The sequence below is a fragment of the Jaculus jaculus genome, chromosome 3 (assembly GCF_020740685.1).
Source record: "Jaculus jaculus isolate mJacJac1 chromosome 3, mJacJac1.mat.Y.cur, whole genome shotgun sequence".
Taxonomy (NCBI): domain Eukaryota; kingdom Metazoa; phylum Chordata; class Mammalia; order Rodentia; family Dipodidae; genus Jaculus; species Jaculus jaculus.
This window is the reverse complement of record NC_059104.1, coordinates 170889451-170901705: the sequence shown is the minus strand read 5'-3', so window position 1 is coordinate 170901705 and position 12255 is coordinate 170889451. Positions and strand designations below refer to the sequence as shown.

Below are 12255 nucleotides of genomic sequence, written 5' to 3'. Positions count from 1 at the left end.
AGAGCCGTAGCTATGAGTGCCTGTTAGCTGGACGGCAGCCTTGGGTGATGGAGTCAAGGTGCTTGGAGAGGTATGCTACTAGAGGATGCCATGACCCTAACGTTTGGGCCAGGACCCCCACTGCAATGCTAATGCATGCACGTATGTATAAGAAGATAAACTTGGACAGGTTTGGGAATTCTAAGCAGAGCCCATTAGTGAAGGCTCCCTTAATCTCCCCAAAGACCTTTTGTTGTGCTTATTCCTATAACAAGGGTCCCTGTTCTGCAGAACCCTGGAGCCCTGAGGAACTTTCAGGCTTGGTGGCCTCAGGTTGATGGAACCAGGATGGAACAGACAGCTCATTTTCTCTTCAGGCCGAGTTGATGCTGTCCTTGGGATAGGTGAAAGCCAAAGGATTCAACTTTTTCCTTGAAACCTTGTAGCTAGCCTCCCATAGGAGGGTGGGGAGCAGTCACATTCCTTCCATACAACCCTCCAGAATCCCCTCCACCAGCAGGGGGTTGTCCACTACTGGAGCAGCATGCAGCCATGCTGGTTCGCCAGGAAGGCTTTTAAGTCACAGTGCCCAAAGTGGTTGGAGAATTTTTGAATCCTTGAGGCATTCTAATCCAAGTCAACTGCCCTTTATCACCATTCTCAGGATTCTCCCACAGGGAAATGAAGACTGGTTGATTCTGAGGGTCCAGGCAGATACAGAAGAAGGCATCCTTGATGCCCAGGTAAGTAAAGAAGGCAGCTTTGTTAGGGATGAGCCCCAGTAAAGTTGTAGGGGTTAGGGACAACTGGGTATAGGATAGTGGTGGCCTGGGTTATAGCCATTTTTCTTTTCTTTTCTTTTTAGTTAATTATTTTATTATTTAATTTATTTATTTTGGTTTTTCGAGGCAGGGTCTCACTCTAGCCCAGGCTAACCTGGAATTCACTCTGTAGTCTCAGGGTGGCCTCAAATTCCCGGCGATCCTCCTACCTCTGCCTCCCAAGTGCTGGGGTTTAAAGGTGTGTGCCACCACGCCCAGCTTTTTTTTTTTTTAATTTAATTTCATTTCATTTAACTGCAAAGAGAGAGAAAGGGTGGCATACTAGAGTCTCTTGTTGCTGCAAATGGAGTTCATATGTGCTACTTTGTGCATCTTGCTTTCCATGAATACTGGGGAATCAAGCTTTGAAAGCAAGTGTCTTAACCACTCAGCCATCTTTCCAGTCCACCTATAAGTCTGGAACCAGCCAATAGTCTCCTGCTCCCAGCTTCTGGACTGGCAGGAGAAGCAAGTTCCAAGACAACTGGCAGGGTCAGATAATCCCATGCTTTTAGAAGTCTCTCCAAATGGTCTGGATCCCAAATTGTGCCTGAGGAGGGTGAAATACTGTGTTTGGCAAGTGGGTCTGGTTCCTTGCTTTAGTTCTAGTACTACTGAGGGTATGTTCTGGGCTGGTTCAGGGGGATTATCTTCAGCCAATATGCCACACACCTTGAAGGGAAGCTCAGGCCCCCGTTTGGCCTCTACATGACACCTTTGAGGCACAATTCTTTTCCTCGAGGAACTGTGAGAGTCCATGATTAAAAAAAAAAAAAATTGGGGCTTCAGAGATGGCTTAGTAGTTAGGACACTTGCTTGTAAAGCCAAAGGACCTAGGTAAGCCAGATACACAAGGTGGCACATCCATTTGGAGTTCATTTGCAGCGGCTGAAGGCCCTGGAATACCCATTCTCTATCTGCCTCTTTCTCTCAAATAAATAAAAGTAGAATAAATTAAAAAGATATTTGTGAGGAGGGAGAGAAAGAAAAAAAGCCAGGGCCTCTTGCCATTGCAAAGGAATGCCAGTTGCATGCACTACTTTGTGCATCTGACTTTATGTGGGTACTGGGGAATTCAACCCAGGCCAGCAGGCTTTGTAATCAAGTGCCTTTTTAACCCCAAAGCCATCTCCACAGCCCTGATAGTCATGCTTTCTCTCTCTTTTCTTTTCTTTTTTTTTTTTTTGAGGTAGGGTCTCACTGTAGTTCAGACTTACCTGGAATCCACTATGAAGCCTCTGGGTATCCTCAAACTCAAGGCAATCCTGCTACCTCTGTTTCCCAAGTGCTGGGATTAAAGATGTGTGCCACCATGACCAACTTGTCATGCTTTTTGCCTCTTGTTTTCCTAGGGTCAGGGATGCCTGGCCATGGGAGCTGAGAGTTACTTGGGCCTGCAGCTTTCCCAACAGGTCTCGGCCCATTAAAGCTACTGTATAGTGGAGGAGGTATAGAAATTTGTGAATAACTTCATGGCCAACTAAACTGCACCATCGAGGCAGAAGAAGGGACGAAGAGCTCAGCTCCATGTGGCTCCAATAGTGGCTTGTCTCTGAGAGGGGGCCCACGGGCTGTTACCAATGAATGGTCAGCACCTTAGTGGCATTTGCAGGGCACCTTAACACTTACTGGGGAGAGGCTATCAGCCAGGTCCTCCTCACACTCTCTGGCTGGAGTGTACAGGGTCAGCACTGGTGGCTCTGGGGTGGCTACACCAGAGATGTCTCAGGTGACTTCATGGGAGAGGCAGCTTCAGGGGTGATCTGCTGTGCTGGGTGCAGGGAGTGAGATGGTAGCAGAGGATACAGCAGTGCATAAGGCAGGGGTGTCTCTTCTGACTCCTCAGCTAAAATGTGCTTCTCAGGTTCCAGTCAGCATTTACGGGAAGCTGCCGTCTGGGCCATCATGATTTTATAGGTCTCTTCTAGGCAGCCTTTTAGCCGAAGTGGCTGAGAGAAGTCTATAACTTGCCAGCAGTTGATACAGAGAAAATGGTCAGAGTGTCCTGGATCCCCACGATGACTTTAACCACTCTTTATCCAGTGACCCCTCAGAGGGCCATCCCACCCTGAATGAAGGTCATTCTACTTGACAGAGAGCCCAGAATGTTCTGGAAGCCATCCTATAATCTCTTGAATATCCCTTTTTGAAAATTTTCACCATGTACTCTAGAGTGGTAAGCTTACTCTGTTTGTCCCCATTCCCTCTGCCTCAGTGACAACAAGAAAGGGGAAAGGCGAAGGGGTTGAACAGTCACCTCAGCCCTCTTCAGCCATTCTCTTTGTGCAGATACTTCAGGTGCCTGGTAGCATTAGCAATGGTTGCATCTCAGGTAACGGAGGCTATTCGGGCAACCATAGGAGGTGATCACCCTCCCCTTCTGCATCTTAGGGACAGGCCTGCCAAAACGAACCTGGGTTCTTACCAGTCTGACGGGTGGCATTCCCTTGGTTGGTTCACCAGGATACGTTGTGTGCCTGAGGTCCTTGCCCCAACATGCAGGGAGGGCTAGTCTCCTAGGGATCAGTCAGCCCTCTGGTGCCAAGCGAGTTCACTTCTTCGGGCATCCTAGGGGGTGGGGTCACATCCTGGTGACAAAAGAGGTGAAAAATCACCATCTCCAAATCTCACACAAGAGCCCATGAAATGTAGTGGGACTCTTTTTAATTTTTTAAAAAATATTTTATTTCTTTCTTTATGGGGTAGGGGAGAGAATGGGCACGCCAGGGCCTCTAGCCACTGCAAAGGAACTCCAGATGCATGTGCCACCTAGTGTGTCTGGCTTTACATGGGTTCTGGGGAATTGAACCAGGGTTCTTAGGCTTAGCAGGCTAGCACCTTAACCACTAAGCCATCTCTCCAGCCCTGTAGCTGGATTCTTGAACAGAGAGGACTCAAAGGCTTACTGCCAAGCAGGGTTTGTGCTAACACAGGCCCAGAGGATTCACATGCAAAGTCTCAACCCCAAGGGCAGTAAGTAGGGTTTTACTTTTTATATCCTGTTAACTCCCCTGCACATTTAGACCTCTTTGTCTCCTCCATATGGCAATGTATATTCTCAATGGTTACTTTATATTATTCTATATTATTCGTTGCTACAAGCATATTCCAAACTACAGGGTTGCTATGTGTATATAGACACAGCCCTTGTTCTCAGAGGGCTCTTACCACAATATTATAGGCATGAGCTCCCATCCTGAGATCTTTGAAAATAGGGATTTTGTCACATTTATCATGTACAATTCAGAGATGGGTGAGACACAGCAGACATCAATAAATGCCAATCGAAAAATTTTTATTTATTTATTTATGGTTTTTTGAGGTAGGGTTTTGCTCTATCCCAGGCTGACCTGGAATTCACTATGTAGCCTCAGGGTGGCCTTGAATTCACAGCAACCCTCCTACCTCTGCCTCCTGAGTATTGGGATTAAAGACATGTGCCACCACGCCTGGCTTTTTATTTTTAAATACTATTTTTTATTTTTAAAACTACATTGAGATTCCATCTCACTCCTGTCAGATTGGCCACCATCATGAAAACAAATGATCATAAATGTTGGCGGGGATGTGGAAAAAAAGGAACCCTTCTGCACTGCTGGTGGGAATGCAATCTGGTCCAGCCATTGTGGAAAACAGTGTGGAGGTTCCTAAAGCAGCTAGAGATTGATCTACCATATGACCCAGCTATAGCGCTCCTAGGCATATATCCAAAGGACTCATCTCATTTCCTTAGAAGTACATGCTCAACCATGTTTATTGCTGCTCAATTTATAATAGCTGGGAAATGGAACCAGCCTAGATGTCCCTCAACAGATGAGTGGATAATGAAGATGTGGTACATTTATACAATGGAGTTCTACTCAGCGGTAAAGAAAAATGAAGTTATGAAATTTGCAGAAAAATGGATGGACCTGGAAAGTATTATACTAAGTCAGGTAACCCAGGCCCAGAAAGCCAAGCGCCACATGTTCTCTCTCATATGTGGATCCTAGCTACAGATGACTGGGCTTCTGCGTGAGAATGAAAATACTTAGTAGCAGAGGCCAGTAAGTTGAAAAGGAGACATAAAGGGTGGAGAAAGGAAGGGAGGAGGATACTTAATAGGTTGATATTGTATATATGTAATTACAATGATTGTAATGGGGAGGTAATATGATGGAGAGTGGAATTTCAAACGGGAAAGTGTGGGGGTGGGGAGGGAGGGAATTACCATGGGATATATTTTATAATCATGGAAAATGTTAATAAAAATTAAAAAAAAAAAAAAGAATAAAGCCCAATGGGAATATGACCAACATGCATTATGTTCATCTTGTGAAATTCAGCATAATAAAATAACTTTTGAAAATAATAATACAACCTCTCAAAAGGAAATGAAACATGAATGATAAATAAAATTCTTGCAAGTCAAAAAAAAAATTTTAAATTTTTATTAACATTTTCCATGATTATAAAAAAATATCCCATGGTAATTCCCTCCCTCCCCCCTGACACTTTCCCCTTTGAAATTCCATTCTACATCATATTACCACCCCATCTCAATCATTGTACTTACATATATACAATATCAACCTATTAAGTACCCTCCTCCCTTCCTTTCTCTTCCCTTTATGTTTCCTTTTTAACTTACTGGCCTCTGCTACCAAGTATTTTCCTTCTCACGCAGAAGGCCAATCATCTGTAGCTTAAAAATATTTATTTATTTATTTGCAAGCAGAGAGAGAATAGAGAAAAAGAGTGTCAGGGCCTCTAGCCACTGCAAATGAACTCCAAATGCATGTGCCACTGAACATTTGCCTTTACGTGGGTACTGTAAGGGTCCACAAATCACTGAAGAAGACCCCGGGCTCAAACAGTATGCAAAAGCAAAGAGCATTTACTCTGCAGGATCAGCCAGCATGCAGGGGTCAACCATTCACGCAAAATGACGACCTGAGAGGAGCTTGCTCCTTTTAAGCTCAACTAAAGGAGTTCTGGTGGGTACTTAGTACTATAGGTTGATAATTTGAACAGTAAATATATTTGTCTTTATTTGATTGGCTTAGGATCTTCAAGGCTAGGTTCTGGGGGAATTCCAGATGAGTGAGGTAACCCTTATTGTGATTGGTCAACAATTACATTTGTGAACATTCTATTTTTTTTTTTTTTTTTTTTTGAGGTAGGGTCTCACTCTGGCTCAGGCTGACCTGAAATTCACTATATAGTCTCAGGGTGGCCTTGAACTCACGGTGATCCTCCTACCTCTGCCTCCCGAGTGCTGGGATTAAAGGCATGTGCCACCACACCTGGCTTGACATTTGTACATTCTTTTTTTTTAAACAATTTTTTTGTTCATTTTTATTTATTTGAGAGTGAGAGAGAGAGAAGGAGGCAGATATATAGAGAGAGCGAGAATGGGCGTGCCAGGGCTTTCAGCCACTGCAAACGAACTCCAGACATGTGTGCCCCCTTGTGCATCTGGCTAACATGGGTCCTGGGGAATCTAGCCTTGAACTGGGGTCCTTAGGCATCACAGGCAAGCATTTAACTGCTAAGCCATTTCTCCAGCCCAACATTTGTACATTCTTGATTGATTGGGGCCAAAAGAACTAGTTTAGTGATTTCCAGGAAGTGACTCAGCTTTTCTCTGGTCAGGACAGTTACTGATTAATGACCCTTTGTTGTAAGTTTTTAGGCCTAGCTAAGGAAGTGCTTCGCTGAAGCCTGTCATGGCGTTAGTTTAGTTCTTTCATTCCCCCCTTGAGTATGGCCCCATCTCGAATCCTTGAGATGTTTCCAGAGGTTGGTACTGTTGTCTTAGTATCATTAGTTGTACCGTGGCCAGATGTTCTTTAACAAACTTGACCAAAGCATTAATAACATATGGTCCAGAAGTGAGGACAAGTAATAAAAGAGGGCCTGCCAAGGAAGAAATCAGGGTCATTAACCAGGGGACCAGTTGAATAAAGACTCATACCAACTTTGATTTTCTTGCCTAATTTTTGCCCTTTCTTCTAGCCTTTTATGTACTATGGCTAGGCTGTCCCTAATAAAACCTGAATTATTAACATAAAAACAGCATTATTCTCCTAAGACTTGGCAAAGGGTCCCTTGCTGTAGGAAAAGTAGGTCTAGTCCTCCTATTTTGCAGTACTACTTCAGCTAGTGAGTCTAATGACCATTCTAGGTGATGGACAGACTTTTCAAGATCTGAGTCTACCACGTTGGTCAAAGTCTGATAGGTTCGATTCCCTTTAAGGCCATGGTACCAGTATCAATTCCTGCAGCTATATCAGTTCCTATTAAGGTTGTAAGAAGAATTGCCGATATACCAAAATCACGTTTTTGTCTATAGTGATTATACTCTAAGGTTTCTATATAAGTGTTAAAAGGAAGGTAGGAGACTTGGGGAAACAGAGTGACTAGAATACATAAGCTGGTGGTGGATTGAATACAAGGGGTGAATACAAGGGGTTAGCCCTGTAGTGCATTCAAAACCAAGCTCCATTAGGGGGCACCAAATAGGAACTACTATCATTTGCAATGAGAGTATGATTACAAAGATGTTTAAGTTGAGGGAAGTTATCTAGTTTTCCTCCTGCACCTAGTACACATAGTCCTTTTACAGCAACAGACTGTAGAGTAAGGACTGAAGACTTTCCCCATGAACACCGGGGTGGGCCTTTTGATGAAGTTGACGGACTTCCTGTGGTAGCCCAGCCAGTATAATATGGGGGTCATGGGTCTAACCAAAGCCAACAGTCCTCTCTAATAAGACTGGTAGTAGAGTTGAGAAAACCATAGGAAAAGTTGAGTATTGTCATTTGAACGTAAGGGAAATATCTGGGATCTTAGAAGGGGGTATGACCAAGGGTTTAGTTAGTAGTACTTTTGGCGGGAGAACTGTCCAAAACTGGAAGTGGTGCCATGGGCTGTAGTGGGATGGGAGGCAAGGCCAATATAGGATTAGGTCCATTGGGTACTGCAGCCTGAGTGGCTTCTAATGGTTGGACATAAAGTTGTATGGTAAGTAATATTCCTGGACTTTCCCTGACACATATAATCTTAATCCCCAATTTTTACTAATTTCTCATTTAGTGGCAGCTTTTCCTCTGTCTGTAAACTTGATTAGTAATTGGTTACATCGTTGGGATCAGTAACAAGAGGTCGACTCCTTAGATCTGGTAACAGTAATGTGAGCTGTCTTTATAGGGGGAGCCCAATAGTTCCCGTGGATTCGCATCCCCATGTGTCACAGTAATATGATTCTGAGCAACCACAATTAGTTTGTTGTTCGGGGGTTCTATCATGACCAGGACATACATAAAAGACTTGTTTAACCATTGGGTGAGGTATACCCATAAGCTGGAGAAGAACTAAGTTCCCAGTCATCATCTACATGTGCATAATCCTATGAGTCTCATAGGTCAAGCATTAAGTCAGGAAATGAGGTTCCTGGAGGTGCTGAATGGGATGTGGAGTTGACTATTGTCCCTGTATCCACATTAGTAATCACCCATGTAAGGTTATAAGGCTGTTGTGGGTTTGTAGCAATTGAGGTTAATAAGCAGCAGGAGATCATCCTAACACAAAAGGATTTAGCCATTATTGAGTCTCTAGCTTATGAACCCTTAGTTTGAGTGGGTTTTGTGGATATGCAATAGCTCGCCACAGTCCTAGTTTTTCTTCAGGAGAGTAGTCATCTGGATCCACATGTGAGTCAACAGGCTTCATGTGTGAGTGATGTATCCAGGTGGAGACCCTGTCCACCTTGACTGCAGTTGGGGTGGTCAGGATCATGGTGAAGCGTCCCTTCCAGCCAGGTTCAAGAGCCTCTTTTCGGTGTCTTTTGATGAGCACTAGATCTCCCGGCCTGAACCCGTGAGGTGGAGGTATAGGTGCCTTTTCATAGATGGCCTGTAGCTGGGGCCAGAGGTGTTCTTGTGTTTGGAATAAAGCTTGTAGGGAGGACAGGAATCTTTCATCATCAAATCTGGTTAACATTTCTGCTTTTATATTGGGCTATAATGGTGGGGGCCTTGCATATGTGATTTCAAAGGGGGTCAGCCCCATAGTATATGGGGAGTTTCAAACTCAGAAAAGGGCAAAGGGAAGGAAAGACACCCAGTCACCGCCAGTTTCAAGGGTTAGTTAGGGTCTCCTTTAGGATCTGATTCATCTTTTCTACCTGTCCTGAACTCTGAGGTCTATACACACAATGAAGTTTCCAATTTGTCCCCACAATTTTAAATATAGTCTGGGTTACCTGTGAGATAAAGGCTAGTCTGTTGTCTGACCCCAAAAGAACAGGTAAACCATACCTTGGAATGATGTCATCTAGCAGTTTCTTAGCCACAGTTGTGGCAGTACCATTCCTAGTTGGAAAAGCCTCAGTCCATCCTGAAAAGGGGTCTATAAATACTAGTAAATACCTATATCCATATAAACCAGGTTTTATCTCTGTAAATTCAATTTCCCAATTTACTCCTGGTCGGGTTCCTCTTTCCCTGATTCCTGGCTGAGAAACTCCGCTTTTTGCGTTTACCAGGCAGCAGGCATGGCATTGGGCTATGGCTTCTGCTGCCTTTTGTCTCAAATCAGAAACTTTAAGGTGGGCCCATCTAAGAAGTCTTCAATCTTCTGTTGTCCTAGATGAGTACTCTGGTGTATCTGAGGATGAGTGGGCTAGCAGAGTCCAATGGGAGGATGATCCTTCCGTCAGAAGTCTTATAACATCCTTGTTCCTTATAGGCTACTGTGCAGGTCTTAATCCTCTGTAGTTCTGAATCATTGTAGTTTGGCATCTCTGGCAAGGTTGGCACCACCACTGGAGGCAATTTTGCCACCAGGGTGGTAGCGACCTGGAGGGCTGCCTCTTGAGCTGCCTTGTCAGTCCTGTTGTTCCCTTTGGAAGTAGGATCCTCCCCTTTCTGGTGAGCAGAGCAGTGCATGATTTCTATCTCTTTGGGGAGCCATATAGCCTGCAGGAGGTCCAAAATCTCCTGTTTATTTTTAGTGGTTTTTCCTTCTGCTATCAATAGTCTCCTTTCTTTATAAATGGCCCCATGAACAGGTACCGTTGCAGAAGCATAAAATGGCCATCAGTACAGATATTAAGTCTTTTTCCCTGGCCTAGTTGCCTTGGTCAGGGCTATCAGCTTTCTGGGCAGACATCCCCGGAGGGAGGGCTTCTGACCATACAGTTGTTTCTCCTGTTGTCACTGCAGCTCCTGTGTACCAAACACCATCCTTAAGGAAGCTGCTTCCATCTGTACACCAGGTCAGTTTTTGTTCCTTTGAGGGGAACGTCCTTGAGATCTGGTTGGGTCCCTTGTAAACTGCTCAAGATTTCTGAGCAGTCATGTATGGGACTGTCCAGACCTGGATCAGGTAGCAGTGTTGCAGGATTGAGGGCTTGACTGGCAGCAAATTGAACCCATGGGGAGTTGAGAAGACCCTGATAATGAGTCATTCTGTCTTTGGTCACCCACTTGTCAGGGGGCTGCTTTAGCACTCTTTCAATAGTGTGAGGAGTAGTCACTGTCAGGGTTTGGCCCAAAGTCAGTTTATCTGAGTCTTTAATAAGGTGGTGGCTGCTATTATTCAGAGGCATGGGGGCCATCCCGTTTGCCACTGGGCCTAATTTCTTTGATAGGTAAGCAACTGGCTTCTTCCAAGGGTCGAGAATTTGAGTCAATACTCCTTTAGCTATGTCTTGTTTTAATCAACGTAAAGATGGAAAGGTTTGTGGATGTCTGGCAAAGCTAACGCTGGGGTTTCAAGGAGGGCCTTTTTTTTTTTTTAAAAAATTTAATTTATTAGTTTTCTTTTCAGTAAATTCAGGCAGTTTGGTACCATTATTTAGGCTCATCTGTGATCTACCCCCTCCCATTAGACTCTCCTTGTTAATGAAAATTTTGGGTCGTGCACTGTGGAGTTAGCTCCCAGTTATTGGTATGATAAATGTCTCTGAAAATCAGGACCCAGCATGTGACTCTGACATTCTTTCCGCCCCCTCTTCCGCAAAATTTCCCTGAGCCATGTTGGGTTCATTTTTGGTCTGCTTCAGTGCTGAGGTGTTGGGGTCCTCTGAGGCTCTGGCTCTCTGATTTGGTAGGAGTTGATTTTTCTCTGCGTTGATCTCCTTCCTCTTTGTGCTGGTATCCGGTTCACAGGAAAACATCACCCTTGCTTATTTCGCCAGTTGTCCTTGGTTTCAGTTGGGCCCCTTTTGAGGTATGTTGGGGCAGCTCTCTTCTTAGGATCTGCATCTATCTTTTTTTCCCTTGTTGTCTGTAGTGCAGCTAGGCGGTCGCCATCTTCAAGGAGGGCCTTTTTTAACCGGAGGAAGGCCATTTCCCTTTCTGGGGTCCATTAAAGGGAGTCTTCTTGTTCCCTCATGGCCTCAGAGAGGCTTGGCAATCTCTGTGAATCTGGGTATCCAGAGTCTACAAAACCTGCCAACCCCAAGAACTCCTGTACCTGTCGTCAGTTTCTAGGGTGGGGAATGAGGATTGTCTCTTCGCAGGCTTGAGACAACAGGCATTGGCCCCCACTGAGTATGTACCAAAGGTAAGTTACTTCCCTCTGGCAGAGCTGTGCCTTTCTGGCTGAAGCTCAATACCCCATGCAGTCTAATTCTCTAACAAGGCCTCTGTGGCTGAGCAGCAGGCTTCTTCATCTGAGGCTGCTATGAGAAGGTCATCTACATATTGCAAGAGGGTTATTTGGGAATAGGTCTGGTGGTGCTCACCCAGATTCTCGTGGAGTGCCTCATCAAAGATGGTGGGTGAGTTTTTAAATCCTTGGGCAATCTGGTCCAAGTCAACTGCCCATTGAATCCACATTCTGGATCATTCCATTCAAGGGCAAACAGAGGTTGACTGGCCAGGGCCAGTGGCAGACTGAAGAATGCATCCTTGAGGTCCAGCACCGTGTATACATTGCGCTCAGGTGACAGTGTTTAGCAGAATGTACGGGATCAGCACCATGAGATAGATGTCTTCTACCCGTTTATTAATTTCCCTCAGATCCTGCACAGGCTGGTGGCCAATGGAGTCATTGGAGTGTTATTTTTTAATTTATTTTTTTATTGGCAGGAGAGGTGTTTTCCAGGCGGACTGACAAGGGACTAGTATCCCTTGTTCTCAAAGTCGAATATGTGAGCTGTTACTCCCAGTTTGGCCTCTCAGGGCATAGGGTATTGGTGGACATGGATTCGGCTGGCATTAGCCCTCAGTTGGACCATGATTAGGGCCTGATGCTTGGCTAGCCCGGTCTAATTTCTTCCTGCCCATACACCTGGGATCCTTTCCCATAGTTCCCTCAGATATAGGCTTTTAGGGGTGGCTTGGGAGGGAGAGGTACTGAGTTTATATTCTTCCTCCAGTGACACAGTTATCATGTGTACAGGACCATTCTGATTAAGAACCTGTACTCCCTCAAGGCTGAAATGGATTTCTGCCCCCATTTTAGT

The 12255-nt window shown here is 44.8% G+C and overlaps 1 protein-coding gene across 1 annotated transcript in view; it reads right to left on the bottom strand.

The window, feature by feature from the left end:
* The window catches only part of LOC101605176 (short transient receptor potential channel 2), a 53171-nt gene that overhangs the window by 36609 nt on the left and 4307 nt on the right, over positions 1 to 12255 (bottom strand). The window contains 1 exon segment of the mRNA XM_045145041.1: positions 3226 to 3388. The gene's annotated coding sequence lies outside the window, so the exon portion shown is untranslated.